The sequence below is a fragment of the Acomys russatus genome, chromosome 2, assembly GCF_903995435.1.
Source record: "Acomys russatus chromosome 2, mAcoRus1.1, whole genome shotgun sequence".
Lineage (NCBI taxonomy): Eukaryota > Metazoa > Chordata > Mammalia > Rodentia > Muridae > Acomys > Acomys russatus.
Window position 1 is genome coordinate 97,965,141 of NC_067138.1, and position 16,993 is coordinate 97,982,133.

Here is a 16,993-nt window from a genome sequence, read left to right on the forward strand (position 1 = left end):
ATTTCTCTTATGAACATAGATGCAAAAATACTAAATAAAATACTTGCAAAACGAATACAGGAGCACATCAAAGATATCATTCATCATGACCAAGTAGGCTTCATTCCAGGCATGCAGGGATGGTTTAACATATAGAAATCCATCAATGTAATCCACCATATAAACAAACTGAAAATAAAAAACCACATGATCATGTCCTTGGATGCAGAGAAAGCATTTGATAAAATTCAACACCCATTCATGTTTAAAGTTTTAGAGAGATCGGGGATACAAGGCACTTTCCTCAACATAATAAAGGCTACATACAGCAAGCCAATAGCCAAAATCAAAGTAAATGGTGAGATACTCAAGGAAATTCCTCTAAAATCGGGAACAGGGCAAGGCTGCCCACTCTCTCCATAGCTCTTCAATATAGTACTCGAAGTTCTAGTCAGAGCAATAAGAGAACAAAAGGAGATCAAGGGTACCCAAATGGGAAAGGAGGAAGTCAAATTATCCCTCTTTGCAGATGATATGATAGTGTACATAAGTGACCCTCAAAACTCCACCAGAGAACTCCTAAAGCTGATAAACACCTTATCCCAATGTACACATCTACAACAAAGTATCTGCACCTAAGGCCCAGGGAATATATAGGAAAAGAGAGAGTTGGAAAGATTGTAGGAGCCAGAGGAACAGTGATTTTGCTGTGAGTTTCTCTCCTAGGAATGTCAGGAGCCACACCTGTAAAGTTTCAGCAACATGACTGCATAAACTTGAGCTGAAGAAGGCAAGCAATAATAGCCATGGCCAAGTGGACAAGGAAGGCCCACCATGCCTCAACCTTACACAAAGTAGTACAGGCAACTAAGGAATGCTGTGCGTGGGACAAACTCTTTGTCAGGGAAGAGCATGCCAATTGGTTATCCAGTAACTAACGATCCGGCCTGGAAACAGACACAAAGGTAACATTATACAGACTGATCGGGATATATTTATACATTACATGTACATATATGCATAAAACAACAAATAACGTAAAAGAGTTCATGAGTCTGATAGGGAACTGACTTTAAAATGTCTCGGTGTTGGGAACTGTTCGGCGTGGGACCCCTGGGGCCATGCCCTGGCTGGTATGCAATTGTTATTCTGTCCTGGCAGCTTCCTATTGTGAACATTGTCCCTTGCTGAGCTGACCACAAGTTCCTGTTTTGCACCCTGGTTACCTTGGTTACATGGTTCCTCTTGTCCTGGGGCCTTTCCATCTACACCTTCTTGTGGTTTTTCACTTGCCTCTGTACTGTATAAAAGGCCTTGGCCCCTCCTCATTAAATGGCATTCTCCTAGCTGTCTGGAATATTCTTCAACCTGCAGTCCCTCGCTTGATACGTCAGTATAATTGCAGCACGGGCACTGCATCACCGAGTTTTAAAGACAGAGAGACAGAGGTGTCCTTATGTCAAACCAAGATTAATCAATTTCTTTTCTTTTTTTTCCTTTTTTTTTTCCTTTTTTTCTTTTTTTAATAGCTTGCCTCAGGTTTATTTGTAAAAACAGCATAGGACACTGGTCATCTGTAAATAGTGTGTAGGTGGGTGTGTCACACCAGTCCATCTGTCTTCACATAGGCAGAAGCCTTTTCTATGGGGCCTTCACAGGGGCCTGGGCAGCTTTGGGAGCCTGAGCTGGGGCTGCAGCCTGGGCCTTAGCTGCGGCTTTCGCCTTGGTTTGAACCTTGGGCTGTGGCTGGTAGAGCCTACTACCCTTGCTCATGTAGCTTCGAATCTTCTTCCCAAACTTGGGATGAGCGATGAAACCAAGCCGGCTGAGTTTGCGGCTGGGGCCCTTTGGCATCTTGGGCTTAATGGCCTTAGGCCTCACAAGGGCTTTAATGGCCTCTGCACGGGCACTCATTGCCTTTGCGTTGTTTGCCTGCATCTTCTCAGACCTTTCTTGTTGTGCTTCTTGGCAAAGCGCATGTTCTTCAGGAACTTGGGGTCAACCCCCTTAAGAGATTGGTATCTTTGTGACCGGGGTGTCTTGATGCCATTTCTGTGCCATTTGCAGGACTGGTTGTGTGTGGTGTGGTTCTTGGACTTGGCCATGTCTGCACCGATGGCATCGGATGCCGAAAGGCCAACACTCACAGTAACCCGCGGCTCCCACCGATTAAGCAATTTCTTAAAGAAATAATCACTTGATGCCTTATAAACATTGTTTCTATATAGTGGCTTAAATTTAATTAGAAATATAATATTCACATGCCAGTTACTTTCAACTGTTTTACTAGATAAGAAAGTGAAGTGATTTTAGCTTAGGAATGTACAAAGAGCGAAGACTTCCTCAGCGTTTCAGTGTAGTATGAGAAAGAGTTAACGGAGTGAAGGTAGCTTCAAGAGACCACATTGTTCCATTTAGCCATGCACAGGAAATAAAACATATATACATGATGAGTGTTAGAAAAAAATGTAAAAATATTATAAGTGCTCCTCAAAAGGCTGGAAATTTGTTTATTTATATTCAAAACCACAACTGCTGAGTTCTTATCAAGGAACATTATTTGACACAGTGGTGATGGTCTGTTCCTTTAGGAAATCAGGGAATAATATGAAGAAATAAATTGAGCTGAAAATCAGGATTCTGAAAACAAATAAAAATAACTACTGGCATATGTGTTTTGGCCCTTGCTTTTTACTCTCTTCCAAAAGAGGATCTCATGAACAGCTAATACTCCTTGTATTTTAGAAATTTATGAACAACTTGGGAATAATCTGATTTATTCTTTTATTTTGACTGTACTGGTTATTTTGACTGACCCATCATTTAGTCCAGATGTCAACTGGGATCGAATAAATATTTAGCTCTGTTAAGTAAAGGAACAAACTATTATTCATGGCCCAACTTTGTATTTTTATTAAAAGAATTCCATAGTCAAAGCAGTGGAATATTGCAGAAAATATTTATGTGATAGAAGCAGATCTAGAGAAATGAATTGATTCTTTTTGAAGATATTTATTCTACATCATTTTGTGTGAAGTTGCAAAAGGGTCTGGATCCTCATCCTGGATCCTCATCCTGGATCCTCATCCTGGATCCTTATCCTGGATCCTCATCCTGGATCCTCATCCTGGGTCGTCATCCTGGATCCTCATTCTGGGTCATCATCCTGGATCCTCATCCTGGATCCTCATCCTGGATCCTCATCCTGGATCCTCATCCTGGATCCTCATCCTGGGTCATCATCCTGGGTCATCATCCTGGGTCATCATCCTGGGTCATCCTCCTGGGTCATCATATTGGGTCATCATACTTTCCTTTGAAAGCCTTAGATTACTTCTTTTTTAATTTACAAGTGCTTTCAATATACAATCATAAGCTAATCATGAATTAATATTAAATTACTTCTGGATCAACAGAGTGTCCTAATCAGCATTTTGGATCATTTGTAAATACCATTTGTGATTTTATACTTTTGAAAGGCCACATATTTATGATTGAAATAGATGTGGGAGAGAAAAGGGAAGAACAGGAGACACGAGCTTGCACAAATAAACCTGAGAAGTCTAGAAGATACTGGGCAAATAGAGTTGTTCTTTTAAAGAGTATGTATTGAGGAATGGAAATAAACATATTTTTGCTACTTTTGCTGTGATGTTAATTTTTTCTTCTTTAAACTGAGATATTGAAAATACAGATTACATTTTACAAAACACTATCTCGCCCATTCTCAGGGTTTAATAACAGATTTGATTTTAAAAATGAATAAAGTAAAAATAATAGTAAACATTAAAATTGTCTAATAAAGACAAAAAATATTTTAAAGTCATAGACTGGTTCTAAGTCTGTTGACTGCTAAAATCAAACCAAATATGAAAATATAGCTATGATCTTAGGGTGAACTCTATGTGAAAGGAAATATACAGCACTTAATTTAGTGTCTAGCTCTTTTATAAATATCCAAGAGGGATAAGATAAAACAAAGCTAGAGATACCAGGAGAACAATAACAGAGAGTAAAAACAATGGAGCTCGCTTGGCAGCATCGAAAATGAAGAACTCATAACTGTACACAGTAGACTTCACTGATCACTGGCCTTCAAATTGCTTTCACACCCTATGGAATAACACAAATAAAGCCAAACACATGGCACATGAAGAGAACAGAAATTTCATGCAGTAGGAAATTGTTCTAGGTGGCACAAAGCAAAAAAGGGTTGGTAACTCATACAATTAAACATAGAAATATTTAACAATATATTTTATAAAGGGAATGGTTAAGAAACAACATATGAACATTCATAGTATTACTCATATTTTTTCAAAACATGAATACATAATTTTTCAGAGAAACTGTATATATCAAGCTTTAAAAAGTATATTTTTCCATAAAAATACATTGAGGAACATGAGTATATAGTTAATACATATACTTTAAAACACTCTGAAAGCATCATTGATCAAAATGTTTTATCCATAATATATACATATATTTATATGTTATATATATGTATATATATACACACACATATATATAATTAGGCTATATATAAAAACAAAAGGACAAAAAAAAAACCCCACATGTGATCTTAGAGTTGACAACTTGTTCTAAGATAACCAATAGGGAGGCTAGTCTATAGGAAATACCATTTCTCTCACTCACAGCAATCATCAGTTGCATCTATTTCTTTGTCTAAGACTGAGAACCCATGAGACTTTCCCTTACAAATAACATTTTATGGAGTTTAGGATGTTTTATTTAAACAAAGGATATATATATATATATATATATATGTGTGTGTGTGTGTGTATATATCTTATATATATGTGTGTATGCACACACACACGCACATATATATGTTTGTCATGATGTTGGAGGGATGGTAAAGGTGGAGAAACGAATCAATTATAATTTCCAAAGATAAAGCAAATTTGTAATGAAGAAACATTGGAAGACAGATACAGTGTTTTTCTTTAATCATAAATGCTTTAAAGCATTTATAAACATTTATTAACAAAAATCCAATGTGTGAAAAATAATAATAGATATAAATTTTATTTTGCATGTATAAAAAAGTAAATATAGAAGAAAGTTAAACTATAGGCAAGTTTTTATCTGTATATCTAAATTAAGATTCAGATTTTCTAGAGAACACCAGTTCTAGACACAGAACCCACAGAATGACTCACAGCCATCTGTAAGTCTTGGTCTAGGACAAACTTTTCTGATCTCCAAGGGTCCCAGGAAGGCATGTGGTGCATAGTCGCACATGAATACAAAACAACAACTACAACAGCAGCAAACAACAAATAATGACAATAATGTAAACATTACAGAATCTCATGCAGAGAGGGGGGTAGATTTGAACCTGATGTGCCACTTTCTATCTCCCAAACATTTAATATTAACCCTGCTATGTGTGGCGCCCGCGCCACCGTGGTACCGAGTCGAGGGCGAGGGACTGTGTATTTAACTCATGCACACACACACACACACACACACACACACACACACACACACAACACAATGGGTCCTTCGTGCTAACAGAGCAGCAGCCACAGCAGCAGCCACAGCACTGGTTTATTATTCTCCCCACTTGAGAGTTCCAAAGAGCCTTCTTATAGGCAGCAAAACAGGAATCCTCCTCCCAGGTGAAATCCCTCAAGAGGTGATTGCACACAGGCGAAAAGTCTCCAGGAAGGCAGGGGTGCATTCTCAGATCAGTAAACATGACTAGTTAACCAAGATAAACACAGACATGGAAGCTGCTAGAAAGAGGATATGAAACAGCAAGACAGGCAGGCAGCCCAGTCGGGCCTGGTTCCTACAGCTAAGCTCACTTCCTTCCCATTCACTAGTCTTCAAACTTTCTGCACTTATTTGAGTTCCCTGAGTTGAGACACTTCACCCTCAGATTTTGCTTTATTCTTCTGTATATGTATCTCTACGTTAATCATCCAACAATTCAAATTTTGCTACTTTAGTGTTACGTGTGTTCTCATTATAATAATCATAGTATGTATCCAATCACTCTTTTGACATCTCAGGCTGTCAGACATAAGACTGTTTCTGGCGGTACTTGGAGAAGGTTTTTTTCCATTGCAATGCACCAGTGACTGGACTGTATAACGAGGGGGAAGCTATTATGAACACAAGGCACGAGTGGATGGTGCCACGAATATATTTTAGGATGTGGGGAGGAGGAAGGACAAAAGGTTTTGTAGTAAGGAAACCAGCTGTTTCTATAGAGTTATTGGAGCCTTTGAAGAGTATCAATTTCAGGTGGTTGCTTCCTCTTAGGTGAGGTAACTGTGTCTTGGCAACAGCCTTGACCGAAAGAGCTCACCACAAAGGATGTCTGTTTCTTTCATTTGTAAGTACAGTTTTCAGAAGAATATATTTAAAAAATGACCCTACTCTTTTTCAGTTTCGTTTTATCCCATTCGGTTAATTGCCATAAGTTTATTTTTTATACTAAATTTTTTAACATGAATACTTAAGATAACAATGCAAACACTTTTTTAAGGTCGTTAGGTAACTCTATATTTTAGACACAACACATATATACTTTTAAACTTTCTCCTCTTTTCTCAGTGAAGATGTTATGGATATGGAACTGTTATCTGAAAATATAATTTGAAATTTATTTATTTTTTTTATTTATTTATTTTTCCCAGCACACAAGTTTCTTATTTTATTCATTTTTCATCATCAGTATATCATAGAGCCAGACACAAAACAGAAATTCAAATATCATAGAATAAACAACACTAAATATAACAGTGCATCCATGTTTATGTGATATAATTTAATATATTCAGTAATATTATGGTTTCAAGCCCCAAAAATATGAAAAATTTTAAATTCTCATACTACCATTTTTAACAAAGAAAAGAAAATACAAGTAGATTATTGAATATACTCCTCAACTTAATGTTAATTATTGCTTGTAAGATACTTTTTTAAGATTTCAACATATTTATAGTAAAGTAGATGACAGTTATTAAAGAGATTTTTGTTTTTAAATATGGTTAAAATAATTTTGTAGAATCATCAGTGACTTCCTTGAATGAATAAATTAATAGTTGCATGGGTAGTAAATGGACTTAAATAATGTACATAGTCATTTATAAACTTATGACTATGACATTCTGACTGAATCCGGTTATATATATTTAATCTATGCTATGAATTAATTTTTATTTCTTTTTAACACGAATGTTTATAGTATTACACATATATGAAATAAACTATATACTGCAAAAAGAAACATGAAAAATTCAGAAATTATATATATGTTACATTCATAATGATTTGGCTATTTGTATTTGGCAAACTTGAAATAAACATCTTTCCTATCTTTTTGAGTCTAAAGTTCTGAATGAAAATCAATATCATATTTCATCTCATCACTACTAATTTAAAACATATCTAGATAAAGCTATTTTTAATTCACTGGTATTGAATTTTGTATATTGATGCAAAATAAGTTTAATTTTGATACTGTTATACCCAAACCATATGAGATCCCTGAACAGACTCCCCAAGAATCCAGTCCAAATGCAATCACACAGCAAGTCTTTATTGCAAGCTCCAGCTCGGGCCACACCTCCTATGCACTGACACAGTAGATGTAAGCAAGTGGCCCCAAGTCTCAATTGAGAAAGGTTTTTATAGGTTTTACACAAAGAAATGCCTTTACAGCATATGGTTGGATGACATTTGGGCAGAAAAACTGAAAGCAGGGAATTTACAAACCTTGGCATTTGTAGTTGGGTAACAGTTGTAGGGGCAAATTGATAAGGTGATTGGTTGAAGAAGTCATGACTGACCACAAACAGCTAAGAATGTGTCTTGCTGTGGGGGCATTAGGAACTTTAGCCTAACTTCCCTTTTTGGCTGTTGTTAAGTGCCAGACCACCAGCAGAGAGTATATTTGGACTTTGTGTGCTTTCCCAAGATGAGCTGATTATGTTGCTATAGGAATTTTTCTGTTTAGACTACTTTGTGGTTTTTCCTGGAATCTGGATTCAGCCATTGGCCAAGTTTAACACAAAATGGAGTATCTTTTTCCAGATGGAATTTGTCTGGTCCTCATAATACATTGGTATAGAATTCAACTTTAAGATTACTCCACACACACACACACACACACACACACACACACACACACACACACAGTCTCTCTCTCTCTCTCTCTCTCTCTCTCTCTCTCTCTATATATATATATATATATATATATATATATGTACTATACCCTTAAAACTCAACTATAGTACAAGATTTACTTCCAATAATTTGAAAGTGCTATTGCAGGCTTCTTATGGTAATTAAGTAATACAAGTTAATTGTTAGTTGATGAAATCATGGTCATATCAGTTATTAGTCTGTTTTTATCACAAGAATATATATCCTAGGGATGACAGATAGATATGATTCTATTGATAGATAAGGTAAAATATTTAAGTAAGGTCTTCAAAAGCCTCAGAGACCTACAAATTATGGCATTTAAAGATGTTTTTACTATTTTAGAGATTCTTTGACAATAAGACTGGTTAAACATCTGCTAACACCTGGCTTACCTCAAAGAAGATGATGAGCATCAAAGAATCTCCTTATGGGCTGGCTTCAATGTGGCAAACCAGACACTGGACAAAATGTCCTTGTTTGGGCCACAGACAGAATTCTGTCAGATATACTGGGCCAGAGGGACGAAGAGGGTGCGCCAATATTATAGAGAGTTTTGGATAACTGTTCAGGCAGTAAATTGTCTCTGCCTTCTTGTTATTTTGGAAACTGCTAACCAGCACTTCCTGTCTACTCAGGTAATTTTATTCCTTCTCAAGTCTCTGTTGGGGTAGAATATCAGATAGTTTAGTTTTACAATTAAGCTTAGTTGTTTAGTAGTTAAGATGTTTTTAGCTCTAGATTGATGTTTTAAGATGAGATATATTAGATATTGATTTGCATTCAGAATTTTAGACTCACCAAGATAGGAAAGATGTTTTTTCAAGTTTGCTAAATACAAAGGGCCAAAACACTATGAATGTAACATTTATATAACTCTTGATTACTTCCTGGTTCTTCTTCCTGTAAGTATTTTATTATATATGCGTGAATATATCAATGTATATATAGAAAAGAAAAATAACAACAAAAAATAAAATGGCAACAAGAAAAGAAAATACTAAGATTTATATAAAATAAAGCTAAGTTTTGATTTGTATATTTATCCACGGACCATTTGTTGTTCGGTGACATCCTTTGCTAATTACTATTGTGTAGGAGATGTTCATATATTTAAAGCACTCTGCTCCAAAAATCTATCCTTTCAATATAGACACTTATATCACAAGATTGAACAATACCAACTGTACAAAACTTGGGGCAGTAGTTTTCAAAAAAGCCAATTGTTAAATCCTTTCATTATCTAGACTCACAAGATACACTGAGGCTGCTTGGGTCTAGGAAACTGACTGCAGAAAAGTAGGAACTTTGCCCTTTTTTTTTTTTTTTTTTTTTTTTAGTTTTGGAGGCCAATTTCTCAGGGAGAAGAGAAGAATAGAAAGGGAATATGAATTTCCAGTATTGGGAAATCCAAGCCTTGAAGGCCAAGCTCAAATATAAGGGAACACAGAAGAAGTTCAGTTACTGGAGTGAAGTAATCCTCAGGTGTAGCCACTGTAACGTGAAAGAAGATTACCATCCTCAGACTTGAAACGTCAGTTTCCCCTGTTGTTACAAGCTATGTTCTCGACTGTTGTTTACTGAATGGAAAGTTAGTAGAACTCTACCACTACCAACTCACGGATTCCACATGGCGGAGAGGGGTTATTCAAACCTCAGAGTCCTGGGTGCAACTCCAGACCAAAAAAAAAAAAAATTGAAAGCAACAACCATGTTGGGTTTTGAGCACTGAAATTCAAGTGATACCCTAGGTAAGAATTCATTAACTCATGAAATTAAAGCTGTGAGACTTTTTCTATGATGTCTACACTATCTAATAAACTCAAATTACTAAAATGAAATAACTGGGAATATATTTGATTTTTTGATTTTTAATAGTTATCCAGAGTATTATTTTATTCTCAGTTTCTCTATCTGTAAACATTTTATAATTACAGTAAGGCTACAAAGAATTTGTACTTTATTTGTTTTTGTTTGTTTATTTGTTTGTCTTTTGAGACAGTTTCTATGTGTAGCATTGGCTGTCCTGGAATAACTTTGTAGTATGGGTTCGAACTCCACAGAGAGACCACTGAGGCCAGCGGATCAGGACCCAGGGGGCTGCACAAACTGAGGCACCAACCTAGGACAATGTGTGCAGAGTACCTAGACCCCTGTCCAGATGTAGCTGATGGACAGCTCAAGCTCCATGTATGTAGGGAAGGGAGAGAGAAGAGACTGCCTCTAACATGAACTCTGGTGCCTGCAATTTGATCACCGCCCCTTGCCAGGGAAGCTTTGTGGGAGCACAAAGGAAGGGGATTCAAGCTACTCTGTTGAGACTTGATAGACTATGACCAAACGGTGGGGGAGGAGGCACCCCAATGAAACTCTAGGGGAAAGGAATAAGTCAGAAGAGAGAGGGAGGGAAGGAGGGTGGAAACTGGAATATTAGTATGAGTGGATAACAACCAGGAAGTAATTTGAATAAATTATAATAAAAATAACCCTTCCTCAATACAAAAATGATTCAAAACAAAACAAAATTCTCATAGATCTGCCTGACTCTGTCTCTAAGTGCTGGTATTACAGGCATGGGCCACCACTCCAGGCATAAGTTATATTTTAAAAGTTGTATGTACTAGTAATTCAGTCTTCATAGCACATTGTATTTAATAAAGAGGAATACTAGATCAGCAAGCATATTAATTGTTTATTCATGTGTCTTGATGGGCAAGCAATGGAAGATAAGTGTGTTATTAAAGGTTATTTTAAATGTTTTCTGAAAGAAAATAAATGACCTATATAAACCAAATTTATATCAGGCCTAGTCACACATACCATATAACATAAACTTTTTAATGTGTTCAGCTCATTTTACAATGAAACATAATTACTAGGGTTATATTCCACTGGGGTGTTTCACGGGGCATTTTCTTAGTGATGTAAAATACTTCTACAAAGACATCTTTTAGAAACAATAAAATATTCATAAATTAATCACTTAGAGCCATATGAAATGTGATTACTGTAAAAACATCTGGTTCTTGCTTAAATCCTTCACTCATAACAGTCTGCGTTTAAAATAATGTCCTGTCTAGCAATAAACATTATCATTGGTTGAGCTAGTTCATTCCTAGAGTTGTGTAGTCAAATGGTGCTTATTTATTGGCTTATTCCATAAAAGATTTAAGTTAATTTAAAATTGTACACACACACACACACACACACACACACACACACACACACACACACATCATCATCATCATCATCATTATCAATCATCAGGATGCATCAATAACCAAGTCATAGATTGACTGAAATAATATTTTTTGTTTATTAAAAACAAGTACCAAAAAGTTCAAATTAATGTTCATATAGCAATTAAAATACAACCAATTTATAACTTTATGCTGATTCTAAAATATGACCCACATTTAGAACTGTAATTCTTTTTTCTGAGGCATAAAAATGAAGATATGAAAAAAAGAACAGTAATATAGATCCCAAAATGCATGGAGAAAAGCCCAAAAGTACTCAAATCTGTACAAAGAACTGCAGGAAATTAAGACACACTGGTAGTGGGAGACATAGTCTTGTTTAGGGCAGCTTGTACCAGTTTGTTATCCAGTTCCACTCACTCAAAGGTAGCACTATCCAGACTGAGCAGTGATATTTAAGAATATGTATGCACACAGTAACAATTTATATAAAAAAGAGGCATGCATTTAAAAAAGAAAGCATGGTACATGATAGGATTTGGAGAGGGGAAAAATAAAAAAGAAATAATTATTATATCAAACAAACGAAAAAACTTTTTTTTTACAAATCTAGCTTTGAAGAAAATAAATAAGAGAGAGCATCACATATACCATATGTGAGAATGTGCAAAATCTGTCCAAAATGTCTTATTACATTGACTCCTATATACATGTTAAATATAGAACATAAAGATGGTATCTCTATTTTTATTTATAACTTTTTCCTTCTTAATTGAACACTTTTACATATACATTTATGTTATTGCACATGTATACAATAAACTACCTACAGCAAGACCTACCATGACAAAATTGGGAATTATATAAATGTTATATTCTTAGTGGTTTGGCCATTTGTATTTGAGAGCCTTGAAGAAAACATCTTTCCCATCTTGGTGCATTTAAAATTCTGAATGTAAATTAATCTCCATCACATCTTGTCATTATCAACTTAAAATATCTATCTAGACCTAAAAACATCCTAACCCCTAAGCAGCTAAGCTTCACTGTAAAAACTAAGGTAACAGGTCTTCAACCCCATTAGAGACTTGAGAAGGATTAAATTGATTACCTGAGTATGTAGGGAGTGCTGGATAGTAGCTTTTCAGTGGGGTGTTGTTCTCTTAAGATTTCTTCTGGCTGCTTTGGGACAAATAATATCTTTGGAGGGGCCAAATAAAATTGGGGAAATCATTAAACAAGCTATGAATTGCATTTGTGGTCCAATTTCTAAATGTTGAGTGGTCCAGGATTAATTAGATTCCTGTGTGGGACAGTCTGAAATGCTGGACCAATTGCAATTGGAAGCTTTCTTTGAAAGTGTCCTGGGAGGTGCCTTGTCCTGATGAGGAGTGACAAGTGATAGAGAGCCAGTTCCAAGACCCATGCTGTGAAGAGATTTCCTTCAGTTTGAAATATTCCCTTCTAGCTGGCAGGAGAAAGCTAATCAGACTCTGGAAGCAAATGAATCTGTAAAACACAGGAAAATCAACAAGCTTACAATAGGTAGGAAGTTCAAGTAAAAATATTTCTCTTTAGCTTACAGAAGCAGGGAACAATTGATAGGTTAAGGAAACTCTCCAGGAAAGCTGTTTGCTCATAGGAGGGAACTTCTTCATCACCTAATCTGGCTCAAGTTTGTTTTTATTGTTGTTTCTGTTGCTGCTGCTGCTGCTGTTGTTGTTGCAGTTTTTGTTGTTGTTTCTGTGGCTACAGTTTAATGCAGCTGTTTTTGTGTCAGTTATTTAAATAAGCCTCCTCTCACATTCTTGTACCTCTATGGATCTTCAAGCAAACTTAGAAGTAACCAAGTACTTTGTGAAACACCAGTGTCTTACTGGAGGGTAAAAATGTACTTTTTTTCAGTCTCTCTAGAGGAATAAAATATACCTAGAATTGATAGATCAAAAGTTAAATAGGGGGTAGGCAGTTGCATGACCTCTCTGATGGGTTATAAGACATGGAATTACCTCTTGAGGCTGATTTCTTAGATTAGAAAATTCGCAGAGGCAGTCCCAGTATGAATACCTTCTGAGTGATATGGTGTGCTATTTGGACTTCATTTTATGGGTGATTAGATAAGCCGCTGAGCCTGAGCCATGTGAAAGGGGAACACCTTTGAGGAGAATCCCCAGGTGGTCATCTCCATCTCTGTGACATGCTTCTGACATAAATGGATTCCAGTGTCTGAGTACAGAAATGACTGCAGAACACCCTATTGACTACAGAATATATTCTGGTTCCTGAAAGTGGTTGGGAATAGATTTTAATCACACTGTGATGGAAGCTGAGTTGGCTTTACTGTGGGTGAAAATACATGCAACTGAGGCTTATAAGTGCTCCCAGAGAGATCTTGGCCTTCTAAAAGAAGAAGTACACTGAGAAAAACATGTGGACATTATCTTTCATTTTAGCCTCTTCCTTAGCAGAAAAAATGTAAAGGCAGAGATTGAGATCAAAGCTTTTTTTTGTCTCTAGTGGAATATAAGGGCAACTCTACAAGTAATACCCATGGCAAGAGCCATTTCTGTAAACAAAAACTGAGAAGCTTTGAAAAGGAAGTTGAAAAGTAAGATAAGAGAGGAAAAAATAGAAATGATAGAGCATACCCCTCAGATCTGACCTTTAAGACTGAGGAATGGAACTGTCATGATTCAGCACATGACAAATGCCTTAATAATGTCCCAGGAAAAGGAACTATATAATATCAAGCGAAACTGTGCATATAAACTGCTTGAAGTGAAGAGATGCTTGAGCAAGATATGAGAGTCTCCCACAGCCTGACTAGTAAGGTTGTGGTAATATAAACAAACAAACAAACAAACAAACAAAAAAGAGTCAGTGTGGGGGGGTCACAAAAGCTGAGAAACTGAGTAATGTAAGTATGAACTGTATATTCCCCTTAGACAAATATTGCTTAATTGTGTATAATAAAAGAGAAATCAGAGCCCAATGAAGAGGCTTCCATGAGCAATTGGAGATGCTTGCTGTTTGCCAAGTGAGGTTCTTGCAAATATCAAGAAGTAGAAGACAATAGAAGGCAAACAGATGTTACTGGCGGATTGGGTGCATGAAATGCTATGGTTTGCCCAGTTCACAGATCAGAGAAGGTTGTTTTCATAAGAGTTAAGAAAGAAATGACTTCAGCAGAGACCTTGAAAGTAAATCTCAGGCTATGATGCCATGGTAAGTAGTAATATTTGTAAGATTGGAGGAGTTATAGCGAATATTTATGATTTAGTACACATATAAATTGGATTCAGAAAATATTAAAGTATTCCTGAGGAGTTGCAAAAAAGAAAAGAATATGATGCGGTCTATTTGCATTCCTGAAAACCAAGTAAGGCTAGATTTCTATCAAGATGAACTTCCTAGGAAAAAATGATGAGTTTTCACGGCTATGCTTATGAGTTTTTAAAGCCTCTATGCAGTTCAATAAAGAAGTGGAAAAATAGTTATACAGCATGGGCTCTAGGACTCTCTCACTTTTACACCTGCTGCTAAAAGAAAGAGATCTCCTACAGTCGGAGCATCCTCACCATGCCTCTGATAGGAAAACTATGCCTGATCACGAATAAGACCATACGTGATGACTGATAGCTCCACAACAAATCATGGAATTTGTCTCTTATTGGTGTTTGAAGCATATCATACATGCTTTAGAGGATGTTGGAGTCAGGAGTGCTCTTCTGACGCCCACTAAAAGAACAAAGAGTGATGGACTCCAGGATATGTCTAAGAATGTAGTATATTACTTATGAAATAAACTAAACTTAAGATAGGGATAGATATTTTTTACCCTTAAGAAACGGCTGTAAGGATTTTTCTCCTGAAAGAGAATACACTAATTACTGTATGTATGGGGCATGTCCTACATAGAACTATTACAGAGTTCCCGTTGAAAGTATAAACTCTTAAGAAGAAAGTTAAACATTGGTTAGCTTGTTACATTGTAGTTTTAGGGCTGCAAATATAAACTATCAAAGAGGATAGGCTTCCATAAGACATTGGAATATTTATTTTAAAACATCAAGAAATTAGAAAGATTATACAGTGTTCTCTTAGCCTGTACTATACATTGGCGCAGCTATTTAGAAACACCCATGCCTATAAATTATTAAAGCCTTTGGTATATTAGTAATGACTTCCTATCCTATTTTGCTCAAGTTGCTCACTGACCTGGACCAGCAGGTGGTTCTACAGTGAAATGGTTCTAAATAGGAGGGTCAGGAAGTGAACTGATAAGAAAATATGAAAGTTTGGGATCAGCAAGTCTTACACAATCTGATGACTTATGAAAGTATGTTTATTAAAAATATAACATATAGATACCATTTTCAGGGGTAAATAGGGACAGAGTCAGTAGATCTAACATACAGTAGGATGAAGTTAATAGGAGGCTAAACAATCAATGTTGTACAAGAGGAACTAAGATATCACAGGCATCGGAGAACCAGAACCGAAGGGCCTTGAGACTGACAACCATAGTCCCCTAGCATGGGGAAATGTGGTGTTCACCGGTTCAAAAGCCACAGCTTCCTCAAGGCCCTGGGTCCATGCAAGTACCAGCTCTGCAAGGTGTGTTCCTAGGTTTAGAGAAAGTGCAATCTTCCTTTGCTACATATCAGGGCCTCAGGGAAAAGCTCGCAAATGCTCTGACTCTAGGCTACAGGTGGCACTGCCAAACAATTTCCTGTCTTAAGAAAAGAACTATGTTCCTTCTCCATGCATCAAGGCCTCAGGGAAAGCCTCAGTTCAACATCGTCCTCAGCAGTTCCCCATTTGTATAACATGATAAAATGGGGTGTCAAGTGATATTGAGACAAGAAAGCTCAAGAGGCCCTTGAATAAGCTTCAGATCCTCGTAGTACAGGCTAGCATCTTCTTATTTCCTCTAACATGAGGAAAAAGGTACAATTAAGTTTTGTCACCATCTTGAGAAGCAGCATAAACATGGTATTCAGACTAAAATACCAATGCTAGCTCTATGTAAAGCAAGTGACTTCATCACTTGCTCCATTTCACTGCCAGTGAAACCAGTTTAGCCAATAAAGGGATAGCTTTTTCTAGTAAGGTAGGGAATCAAGCTCTAGAAAGGTGACAAGCATGTCAACAGCACGAGTGTGGGCCTTTCAAGCATTGCTGCCATTATCACGGAGGCTATGCTAAAATCAGTGTCTTTTCAGGCCAGTCATCTGCCCCCCAGGAATTTGGCCAAGTTGACAAAAATGATAAAAGTAACTGCTCCTCTTATAATTACTCATTAAATGGACAGAACATTGATTGTCATCAAACAAAATAGATAGCTGTAGTAAACTAAAGGAACCCAGATGCCATTAAAATATTACCAATAAAACTCTTGTTTCCCACTTTTATTAGTTAATGTATTTTAAACAGTCACTTAAAAAATGTTGGCAACCACAAGTCACATCATATTGCCACTTAGATCAACATCAGATGAACGAAATTATTTAATTTTCCATCTCTGCATATTTAATTAAAACAATATAATCTGCCTGGTGTGGTGAAACATGCCTTTAATCCCAGTACTGAGGTGGGGGGGGGCACGGGAAGGCAAAGGCAGGTGGATC

General features: G+C 36.6%; 1 pseudogene; it reads right to left on the bottom strand.

The window, feature by feature from the left end:
* Positions 1–1,502: 1,502 nt before the first annotated feature.
* LOC127207396 (60S ribosomal protein L29-like) lies at positions 1,503–2,132 on the bottom strand (annotated as a pseudogene).
* Positions 2,133–16,993: the final 14,861 nt, after the last annotated feature.